Here is an 11,187-nt window from a genome sequence, read left to right as displayed (position 1 = left end):
CATAATTACAATTATGTAGATTACAACTCAAAGCTGTTAGCTAAAACAAGTACATAAGTCCCTCTTGAAGTGGCGGCTACCCTAGCTCCATTTCCTTGTCGGAGATCTACATCACCCATGTTTAGCTTTTCCACTTTTCCAAGTCCCACTTGGAATGATAAGTCCAACATTGATATCTTCCAAATACTTGGGGCAATTACGCTTTCAATAGCCCATGACAATCGATCTGTATCTAGAGTGGTTTCCCCGACTAGAGAGTAACTTAACTGATAAAACGAATCCGTATCCAAGCATGGCCATGCATTTCAGTTACAGCTCCTCGAGTGGCCCTGAGAAATATCGAGTACCTGATAAAGGCTGAATATTTCCTTCAACTCGACTCCTTCCGATCTAAGCACAGCATGAAATGACCCAGAAAAAATCTACTTGGCCCCCTGTTACGGATGACCGTGAGAAAGAAACCAAAGTCACCCAAAATCTGCCGTAGTCTCAAGAGACAGTCGATAGTCAAAAGAATCGACTCTTAGGATCACCATGGAGGTCCTATCCACGACCAGGCAGTGAATGTTATAAAACATTTAGGACTCCACGTCGATGTCACAATTGTGTCCTACGAGATATCCGTATAACTCGCCTCTGTGATTGGTCAGTCAACTGGTTGACTTATGGCTCGTTGAACCCACCATCAACCAACGTCACAAAATAATTGCCAGAGTTATCAGCTCATGTGGGCAATTAAGGACTGAAAAATATAATGTTTGTTCAGTTCACTTTGTGGTGTTCAAAATTGTCGTACAATTCCACATGAAAAACAAAATATATAAATATCAAAACGATGATGTTGTATAGAGTACATAAGGGAATGAATCTAATCCATAAAAGAGTACTACAACTTAGGAACACGTTTAATTCCCATGGAATTAACGTGCCCTTCATGCTTATCTTGTCGTAATGGTTTAGTGAGAGGATCTGCTATGTTATCATCTGTAGCAATCTTTTCTATCACTACTTCCTTTTGCTCCACATAATCTCGGATTAGATGAGCTTTCCGTTGTACATGTCTAGACTTGTTGCTAGACTTTGGCTCCTTAGCTTGGAAGATGGCACCACTATTGTCGCAATAGATGGTGATCGGGTCATTCGAACTAGGCACTACAGATAGTCCATGTAAGAATTGACGCATCCATATCGCTTCCTTTGTAGCTTCAGACGCGGCATAATACTCGGACCCAGTCGTAGAATCTGCTGTAACAGTTTGTTTGGAACTCTTCCGGTGATGCAGCGCCATTAAGAGTAAAAACGAATCCGATCGAGATTTCGAGTCATCACGATCCGTTTGGAAGCTAGCATCTGCGTAACCGGTTGCGCATAGCTTTTGTTCGCCTCCATAAGTCAATGCCCAATCTTTAGTCCTCCGTAGGTACTTAAGAATGTTCTTGACTGTAATACTCCGTATTTATGGTCTTGGGGGTACTCTATCGAGTAGCCCTTACTCTGTCGAGTAAGGGTGTGTCGCAGAATAAAATAGTTTCTGACCTGTTGGGCACTCGATCGAGTAGCTGGGGCACTCGATCGAGTACTCGATCGAGTACCTTGGGTACTCGATCGAGTGTCCAGGTTTATCGGGGTTTTTCTCGGGTTTTGTTAATTACGCGATTAAGGTATATAAACATATTCGTCTTTATTCTAAAACACTTTTGCCAAAACCTAAAACCTGTTTAAGAGAGAAAGCGATTGGTCCTTCTTCCTAATCGCGTTCTTGACAATTCCCGGAGATCAGACGGTCGGTTTGCATCGTAGTTTGTGTCGTTGGATTCCTTGCGTCAAGGGTAAGCTTCTAGCATAATTTTTATAACGTTTTGTTGAGATTAGTGAAACCCTAATTTAGTAATTGGGGGTTTTTATGAATAAGTGATTGAATAGTAGTATTCATGTGTATATGTTAGGAGGAGAGTTCATAGAAGAGGCGTTTTGAGACAATTTGTAGATACCGTCTCCTTGTGTGCTTTCGGGTAGGATTTCTACTCGTATTAGTCCCATAACGGGATATTGGTGATGTCTTTGTAGTTAGTTAATTGATTTGTTGATTGTAATTGTGTTTGTGATTGTGGTTGTGTTGTTGATGGTTCTCGAGATGCGTTCTCGGCTGAGTGGGGTCACTTGCGGGAGTGATCTCACGCCCTAGTTTCGCCCTTAGTGGAACCCGCCACGAAAGGGGATGTGCACATTAATGGACAGGGTTATCGCTCGTACGATGAGCGGGGCTTAGGTGGGAACAGCTGCGGTCCCCCATCGGCGGTGGTCCAGTGGACGATCGGTGATTGAGACGGTTGGTTGGATGTGTGTGTGTGTGTGGCGCGGTTCGGTTTGTCTGTTTGTCTTATTATTGTTATCTGTTTTGATTGTGTGATTAGTATCGACCCGGTGTTGTTTTGTAAAACTGCGGTGATCCATTCGGGGATGGTGAGCAGATATCGAGCAGGTATAGAGATGATACGGGATAGCTGGGATGGCCACGACGTGACGATAGAGTCTTCCATTTGTAGTTTAGCTTTTATTTACATTTCGGTTTGAGTAGACAGTTTGGATAATGTATCTTACTATCGTTTGGGTTTCAAGGATTGTATTCATTCATTAAACGATTAATAATAATGTTGTTTCTTTATCGCTGTTGTTTGATTATCGTACCTCGGGCAACCGAGATGGTGATGTCTCCATACCTGAGTGGTCCTGGTAAGGCACTCGGAGTATGGGGGTGTTACAAATGGTATCGGAGCGACGATCCCGAAACCGTAACCAATGAACTTAATGAACGTAGAGAGTCAATTAAAATGAACCCGGGGTAAAAGTTGTAGGAGCTAGTGCAAAGGCTTGGGAGACGTCCTAAAGTCGCAAGGGGTCGCCCTACAACTTTGAACCGGTCACGTGGGGAAAATGTGTTTGAGTCATGTATGTGCTTAGTAACTTGTGCAATAAAGTGATGAAGTGTGTTGAATGTTTGGTGTTGAAATAGGAAGTTGAGCATGTGAAAGAAAATGATATGTGAACATGTTAATGAAATGATAACATGTTGGATGTTTATAATGTGGCTTTAATAGCATGATGAATTGATTTTGTTGATTAGCAGAATAGATGCGTAGCCTATTTGTTAGAATATAATGAGGTTTGATAAAGTGGCATGTTAGTATACGAATAACATGCGGGTAGCTTGTACGTATTGGGGGTACTTGATCGAGTGAGACTGACTCGATCGGGTAGGTTTTTGGCGATTTTGAGTCCAGAAACGAGTTTTGGGGCACTCGATCGAGTAACTAGGGTACTCGATCGAGTAGGGGGTCACTCGATCGAGTAGCCTAGATACTCGATCGAGTGGGTTAGAGATCAGAAGGTCTGTTTAGTTCTGGAGTTTGGGTACTCGATCGAGTACATAGTGGCACTCGATCGAGTAGCCGGTTACTCGATCGAGTGGGTTTGGATACTCGATCGAGTAGGTGCTGGGCAACGCGTGTTCGTGTTTTGAAGTTTAGTACGCGTGTTTATGTTTATCCCTTTCTTCTATAGCTTCAAGATGCCGCCCAAGAGAAATGCCTTGTACGCGAGAGCTGAGCTTATGACTACGGATGACATCGTTAAGATGTTGGAACACCAAGACGCTCTTACGGAGACCCTGAAGAGAGTGAATGAAGACAAGGATAAGAGTAAGGAGAAGGAGGTTGACCATGCTAAAGTCAGCCTCTATATCGCGAGGTTTAACCCGAAGGAGTACAAGGGGGTTGAGGAGCCTAACCACCTTGATAGTTGTCGAGGGAGATGGAGAACATACTAGATTTAGTTCGTTGTCCGATGAGATGAGGGTGGATCAAGCTGCATTTTATCGAGGGAGGAGGCGGCAAGTGGTGGGACTCGGTGAAAGTGAGTGCCAAGGAGTTATATACCAACCCGGGGGTTACCTGCTATACCTTGGGAGGAGTTTCGTAGGGTTGTGAGGAAGGAGTTCGTGCCAGAACATGTGAGGAGTAAGTTGAGGGAGGAGTTCGACAAGTTTAAGATGACGGTGAGATGTCGTGGTCGAGTACTACAGGCGGTTCAATGAGAAATCCGGATATGCCGAGGACATGGGTTTGAGTGAGGAGAATCTTGCTTTGAGGTTTGAGAGAGGGCTAACCACGACAATCATGGATAAGTTACCCGTGGGAGTCCTTGCGATGTGAAGGAAGCATATGAGAGGGCTGGGAGAGCTGAGAGGCTAGTGGAGATGGCTAAGGAGAGGTTAGGTGGAGAGAAGAGGAAGTCGGAGAGCGAGGGTGGTGGCCAATCTAATTTCAAGAAAGGCAACCACAATCAATCTAAGGGGTTTTCTTCTGGGTCCGGGTTTAGTGCTGGAGCATCCTTTGGGAGAGGTCGTGGAAGTGTGAGCAACAGCTGGGGAGTGACCTGCTTCGGTTGTGGTGGCGTAGGCCACAAGAGACATGAGTGCACAAGTGCACCGGGATCTTTCCAGAGACGCGAGCTTCGCGAGCAACAGACCGGCGGGATCATGGCCAAACCGTGGAGGTCAGAGCTACCAGAGTGGAGGCAACCGCAACGGCGGTAATTCTTATCAGAAGACACCGATGAACAACAACAACAATCAAGGGTCGGGTGCTAAGCCGACCGCATCGCCAAGATCTTGTCCGGGGAGGTGGGCGAAGTCAAGTGGCAAGTTTGTTCATGATGGACAAGAAAGGTGAGGAGGACGAGCACGTTATCAGGTACATTTCTTGTTAATGGCGTTCCTACGTTTGTTTTGTTTGATTCGGGGGCTTCTCAGTCGTTTGTGTCTTCGAGTCATGTAAAGCAGTTGGGTTTGAGGGTATATGAGTCTGTTAGGGAGCAAGTTTTCATACCTTCAGGTGAGTCTGTATCGTGTGGGAGGTTGTTTAGGGATGTGTCCTTGATAGTTGGGCAAGTTGATTTCCCTGTAGACTTGCTAGAGTTTCCTTTTAATGGTTTTGAGATGATAGTTGGGATGGATTGGTTAGGAAAGTATAAAGCTAAGATAGATTGTCATCAAAAGAAAGTGTCCCTACGAGGTCCTAAGGGAGTTAGTGTGTCTTACCGTGGGTTTCTAGTCAAACCCAAAGTTAAGTTGATTGCAGCTGTCGCTTTGAAGTCGTATCTGAGGAAGGGATGTCCTCTGCTTTTGTGCCATGTGAGAGATGACCGGATAGAGAGCCCGACAATTGAGGAGATACCAGTGGTGGGAGAGTATGCAGATGTCTTTCCAGAGGAGATTCCGGGGTTGCCACCGAAGAGGGAGATAGATTTCACCGTTGAGTTGAAGCCAGGGACGGGGCCAATCTCTAAGGCACCGTACCGTATGGGTCCTAAGGAGATGGAGGAGCTTAGGAAGCAGTTGGATGATTTGATAGAGAAGGGATACATTAGACCAAGTGTATCGCCTTGGGGAGCACCAGTTCTTTTCGTGAAGAAGAAGGATGGGAGTTTGAGGTTGTGCATAGATTACCGGGAGCCGAACCAGGTGTAACGATAAAGAACAAGTATCCTTTGCCAAGGATAGATGACTGTTTGATCGGTTGAGTGGTGCAACTGTCTTTTCAAGATCGATTTGAGGTCGTGGTACCATCGGTGAAGATTAGAGATGTGGACATACCGAAGACAGCCTTCACGTCGAGGTATGGCCATTATGAGTATGTGGTGATGCCGTTTGGGTTGTCCAATGCGCGGCGGTGTTTATGGATTTGATGAATAGGATCTTTAGACAGTTCTTGGACCGATTCGTGGTAGTGTTTATCGATGATATCTTAGTCTACTCAAAGACTAAGGAGGAGCATGAGGAGCATCTGAGGATCGTGTTGCAGACGTTGAGAGATCATGAGTTGTATGCTAAGTTGTCCAAGTGTGAGTTTTGGTTGGAGAAAGTTGCTTTTCTGGGGCATGTAATATCTAAAGATGGGGTAGCTGTGGATCCGGCGAAGATTGAGGCAGTGACAAGGTGGGAAGCACCAGAAGAATGTTCTTGAGGTGAGGAGTTTCTTGGGTTTATCTGGATACTATAGGCGGTTCGTGAAAGATTTCTCAAAGATAGCTAGACCGATGACGGCGTTGATGAGGAAAGAGAACAGGTTTCGTTGGGATGAGAGTTGTGAGAAGGCGTTCCAAACATTAAAGGAGCGTTTGACCACGGCTCCTGTCCTAGCATTACTGAAGGAAGCGAGAATTTCGAGGTTTATACAGATGCCTCGAAGAATGGGTTGGGGTGTGTGTTGATGCAGAATGGTAAAGTGATCGCCTAGGCTTCTAGGCAGTTGAAGCCTTATGAGGAGAATTACCCTACTCATGACCTGGAGTTGGGTACGGTGGTGTTTGCTCTCAAGATTTGGAGGCACTACCTTTATGGAGCAATTTTTAAGGTATTTTCTGATCACAAGAGTCTCAAGTACATCTTCACGCAGAAGGAGTTGAACATGAGACAGAGGAGGTGGATGGAGTTGATTGGTGATTATGACATGGAAATCATCTACCATGAAGGAAAGGCCAACGTTGTAGCTGATGCCTTGAGTAGGAAGAGTGTACATTCCTTGTGTACAGCTCTATCTTTGATGAGACTGAGGGATGAGGTAGCGAGCTTTGGGATTCACATGTTGCAGAAAGGAGAGGCTATGGGTGATATGACAGTACACATGGAGTTTTATGATGATATTCGAGGTAAGCAAGCTTTGGATCCTAAGATAGTGGAGTGGAGAGCTGGAGTAGAGAAAGGGACGGTGTCCCGGTTCTCCATCCATACAGATGGTAGTTTGAGGTTTGATGATAGGTGGTGTGTGCCTAATGACGAGGAGTTGAAAAAGACAATCATGACAGAAGTGCATTGCACACCATATTCAGTTCATCCGGGTGGTGACAAGCTTTACAAAGATTTGAAGAAAACGTTTTGGTGGCCTGGGATGAAGAAAGAGACAGCTGAGTTTGTGTCCCGTTGTTTGACATGCCAGAGAGTAAAAGGGGAACAGAGAAGACCACAAGGTAAGGTTCAATCCTTGGAGGTGCCTGAGTGGAAGTGGGAATCCATTTCCATGGATTTCATTGTGGGTTTACCTAAGAGTCAACAAGGTAACAATATGATTTGGGTGATAGTAGATCGTCTGACCAAGTCAGTCGACTCACTTTGTTCCAATGAAAGATACATGGACTAAGGCACAATTGGCTATGGCCTATCGAAAGAACGTGCTTAAGTTACATGGAGTCCCTAAGGACATAGTGTCTGACAGAGATGCGAGGTTTATATCGAGGTTTTGGAAGGAGTTGCAGGAATCGTTGGGAACAGCTTTGAAGATGAGTACAACATTTCATCCTGCGACGGATGGGCGACCGAGAGAACAATCAAGACCTTGGAGGATATGTTGAGAGCATGTGTGATGGATTTCGGTGGTAGCTGGGAGCAGAGGTTAGACTTGATAGAGTTTTCTTACAATAACAGCTATCACACTAGTATTGGTATGGCACCGTTTGAGGCTTTGTATGGGAGGAGATGTAGAAGTCCAATCTGTTGGGACGACAGTGCCGAGGCAGTGGTTTTAGGACCAGAGATGGTACATGAGATGGTGGAGCAGATTAAGATGATCAGGGAAAGGATGAGAGCGGCTCGGGATCGACGAGAAGAGTTATGCGAGATCTACATCGTCGAGACATAGAGTTTCAGGTTGGGGACAAGGTTCTTCTGAAAGTGTCTCCTATGCGCGGAGTTATGAGATTTGGGAAGAAAGGCAAGCTAAGTCAGAAGTTTATAGGGCCTTATGAGATCTTAGAGCGAGTTGGGGAAGTGGCTTATCGTTTGGCGTTACCAGCTGCTTTGGAGAGAGTACATAATGTGTTTCATGTATTGCAGCTGCGGAAGTATGTGAGTGACCCGTCACATGTGTTGGAGGCAGAGAGCTTAGAGCTGGATGAGTCTTTATCGTACCTTGAGGTGCCTAAGCAGATCCTAGACCGAAAAGTTAGAAAGACCAGGAGTGGTGAGACAGTGTTGCTTAAGATCCTTTGGTCTAACCATGAGACTGAGGAAGCTACATGGGAGGCGGAGGATATCATGAAAGAGCGTTACCCTTTCCTTTTTGATCAGGTATGTATGGTTACGGGGACGTAACCTTGTTTCTTTTAGGGGGGTAGGAGATGATCGCGAGAGTTTTTAAGGGTTTTTACACCCCTTGTATATGTTGTGTCGGTATGTTGTCGGGATAAGTTGGGTTAGGTAGCATGTTTTACGTTGTGTTTATTTTGACCTTCGAGTCGGGAAGCTTATGGGAGCACCTTTGTTTTGGTAGTGGTTTGAACTTCGGGGACGAAGTTCCTTTTAAGGAGGGAAGACTGTAATACTCCGTATTTATGGTCTTGGGGGTACTCTATCGAGTAGCCCTTACTCTGTCGAGTAAGGGTGTGTCGCAGAATAAAATAGTTTCGACTGTTGGGCACTCGATCGAGTAGTGGGGCACTCGATCGAGTAGGGGTACTCGATCGAGTACCTTGGGTACTCGATCGAGTGTCAGGTTTATCGGGGGAATTTTCTCGGGTTTTGTTAATTACGCGATTAAGGTATATAAACATATTCGTCTTTATTCTAAAACACTTTTGCCAAAACCTAAAACCTGTTTAAGAGAGAAAGCAGTTGGTCCTTCTTCCTAATCGCGTTCTTGACAATTCCGGAGATCGACGGTCGGTTTGCATCGTAGTTTGTGTCGTTGGATTCCTTGCGTCAAGGGTAAGCTTCTAGCATAATTTTTATAACGTTTTGTTGAGATTAGTGAAACCCTAATTTAGTAATTGGGGGTTTTTTTATGAATAAGTGATTGAATAGTAGTATTCATGTGTATATGTTAGGAGGAGAGTTCATAGAAGAGGCGTTTTGAGACATTTTGTAGATACCGTGCGCTTGTGTGCTTTCCGGGTAGGATTTCCTACTCAAAGTATTAGTCCCATAACGGGATATTGGTGATGTCTTGTAGTTAGTTAATTGATTTGTTGATTGTAATTGTGTTTGTGATTGTGGTTGTGTTGTTGATGGTTCTCGAGATGCGTTCTCTACCGAGTGGGGTCACTTGCGGGAGTGATCTCACGCCCTAGTTTCGCCCTTAGTGGAACCCGCCACGAAAGGGGATGTGCACATTAATGGACGGGGTTATCGCTCGTACGATGAGCGGGGCTTAGGTGGGAACGGCTGCGGTCCCCCATGGCGCGGGCTGGTCCAGTGGACAGTCAGTGATTGAGACGGTTGGTTGGATGTGTGTGTGTGTGTGGCAGTTCGGCTGTCTGTTTGTCTTATTATTGTTATCTGTTTTGATTGTGTGATTAGTACTGACCCCGGTGTTGTTTTGTAAAACCTGCGGTGATCCATTCGGGGATGGTGAGCAGATATCGAGCAGGTATAGAGATGATACGGGATAGCTGGGATGGCCACGACGTGACGATAGAGTCTTCCGCTGTAGTTTAGCTTTTATTTACATTTCAGTTTGAGTAGACAGTTTGGATAATGTATCTTACTATCAGTTTGGGTTTCAAGGATTGTATTCATTCATTAAACGATTAATAATAATGTTGTTTCTTTATCGCTGTTGTTTGATTATCGTACCTCGGGCAACCGAGATGGTGATGTCTCCATACCTGAGTGGTCCTGGTAAGGCACTCGGAGTATGGGGGTGTTACATTGACAGCCAGCCAATGTGATTCACCTGGATGCTGTTGGAATCGACTTGTCATACTCAATGCATATGCCACGTCCGGACGTGTGCATATCATGGCATACATGATTGATCCTATAGCCGAGGCATAAGGAATCCGTGTCATGCGCTCTTTCTCTTCCGTGTCTCTACGGTGCCCGAGACTTGCTCAAATGCACCCCTGGAGCCATAGGAAGAAACCCCTTTTTGGAGTTAGTCATGCTGAATCTCTCTAGGACTTTGTCTATGTAAGACTCCTGACTGAGAGGTAACATCCGACGTGATCTATCTCGATAGATACGGATGCCCAAATTCTTTGTGCCTCTCCCAGATCTTTCATCTGGAAATGGTTTTTCAACCATACTTTCACCGAAGTTAAGAGAGGTATGTCATTCCCAATCAGGAGTATGTCGTCAACATACAATATTAGGAAAACAATCTTGCTCCCACTGGACTTGATATATAGACATGGTTCCTCGACCGATCGAGTGAATCCATTTTCTTTAATCACTTGGTCGAAGCGATGATTCCAACTCCGAGATGCTTGCTTAAGTCCATAAATGGAACGCTTAAGTTTGCATACTTTCTTAGGATGTTGTGGATCGATGAAACCTTCTGGTTGTACCATGTACAACTCTTCCTCCAAAAAGCCGTTTAAGAAGGCGGTTTTCACGTCCATTTGCCAAATTTGATAGTCATGAAAAGCGGCAATCGCTAAGATAATCCGAATGGAACGCAGCATGACTACGGGTGCAAAAATCTCATCGTAGTGCAAACCTGGCACTTGGGTGAAACCTTTAGCAACTAGTCGTGCTTTGTAGATATCTTGCTGACCTTCCACAGAATGCTTTATCTTGTAAAGCCATTTGCATTGAAGGGGACGAACCTTAGCAGGTAAGTCAACAAGATCCCATACGTTGTTCTCATACATGGAGTCCATCTCGGATTGCATGGCCTCAAGCCATAGCTTTGAGTCAGAACTAGTCATGGCACCTTTATAGGTTGCGGGTTCACTACTCGTTAAGAGTAGAATGTCATCTATGTCATGTTCCTCGACCATACCAATGTATCTGTCCGGAGGAATAGAGACTCTTCCCGACCTCCTAGGTTCCTCAGGAATATTAACCGGAGCCGGGATTGAAGGAACTGGTTCCTCCAATGGTTGCTCGGTATTTGGTTCTGGAATCTCCGACAGGTCGAAGGTTCTATCACTCTTTGCATTCTCGAGAAATTCCTTCTCTAAGAATGTCGCACTAGCCGCAACAAAAACGCGTTGTTCGGTTGGCGAATAGAAGTAATGACCAAGTGTTCCTTTAGGATAACCTATAAAGTATGTCTTGACCGATCGCGGGCCGAGCTTATCCTCGTGTCTCCACTTGACATAAGCCTCGCAGCCCCAAACCCGTATAAAGGACAAGTTAGGGACCGTTCCCTTCCATAGTTCATATGGAGTCTTGTCAACAGCTTTAGACGG

The sequence above is a fragment of the Silene latifolia genome, chromosome 9 (assembly GCF_048544455.1).
Source record: "Silene latifolia isolate original U9 population chromosome 9, ASM4854445v1, whole genome shotgun sequence".
NCBI lineage: Eukaryota > Viridiplantae > Streptophyta > Magnoliopsida > Caryophyllales > Caryophyllaceae > Silene > Silene latifolia.
This window is presented reverse-complemented; position numbering follows the sequence as displayed.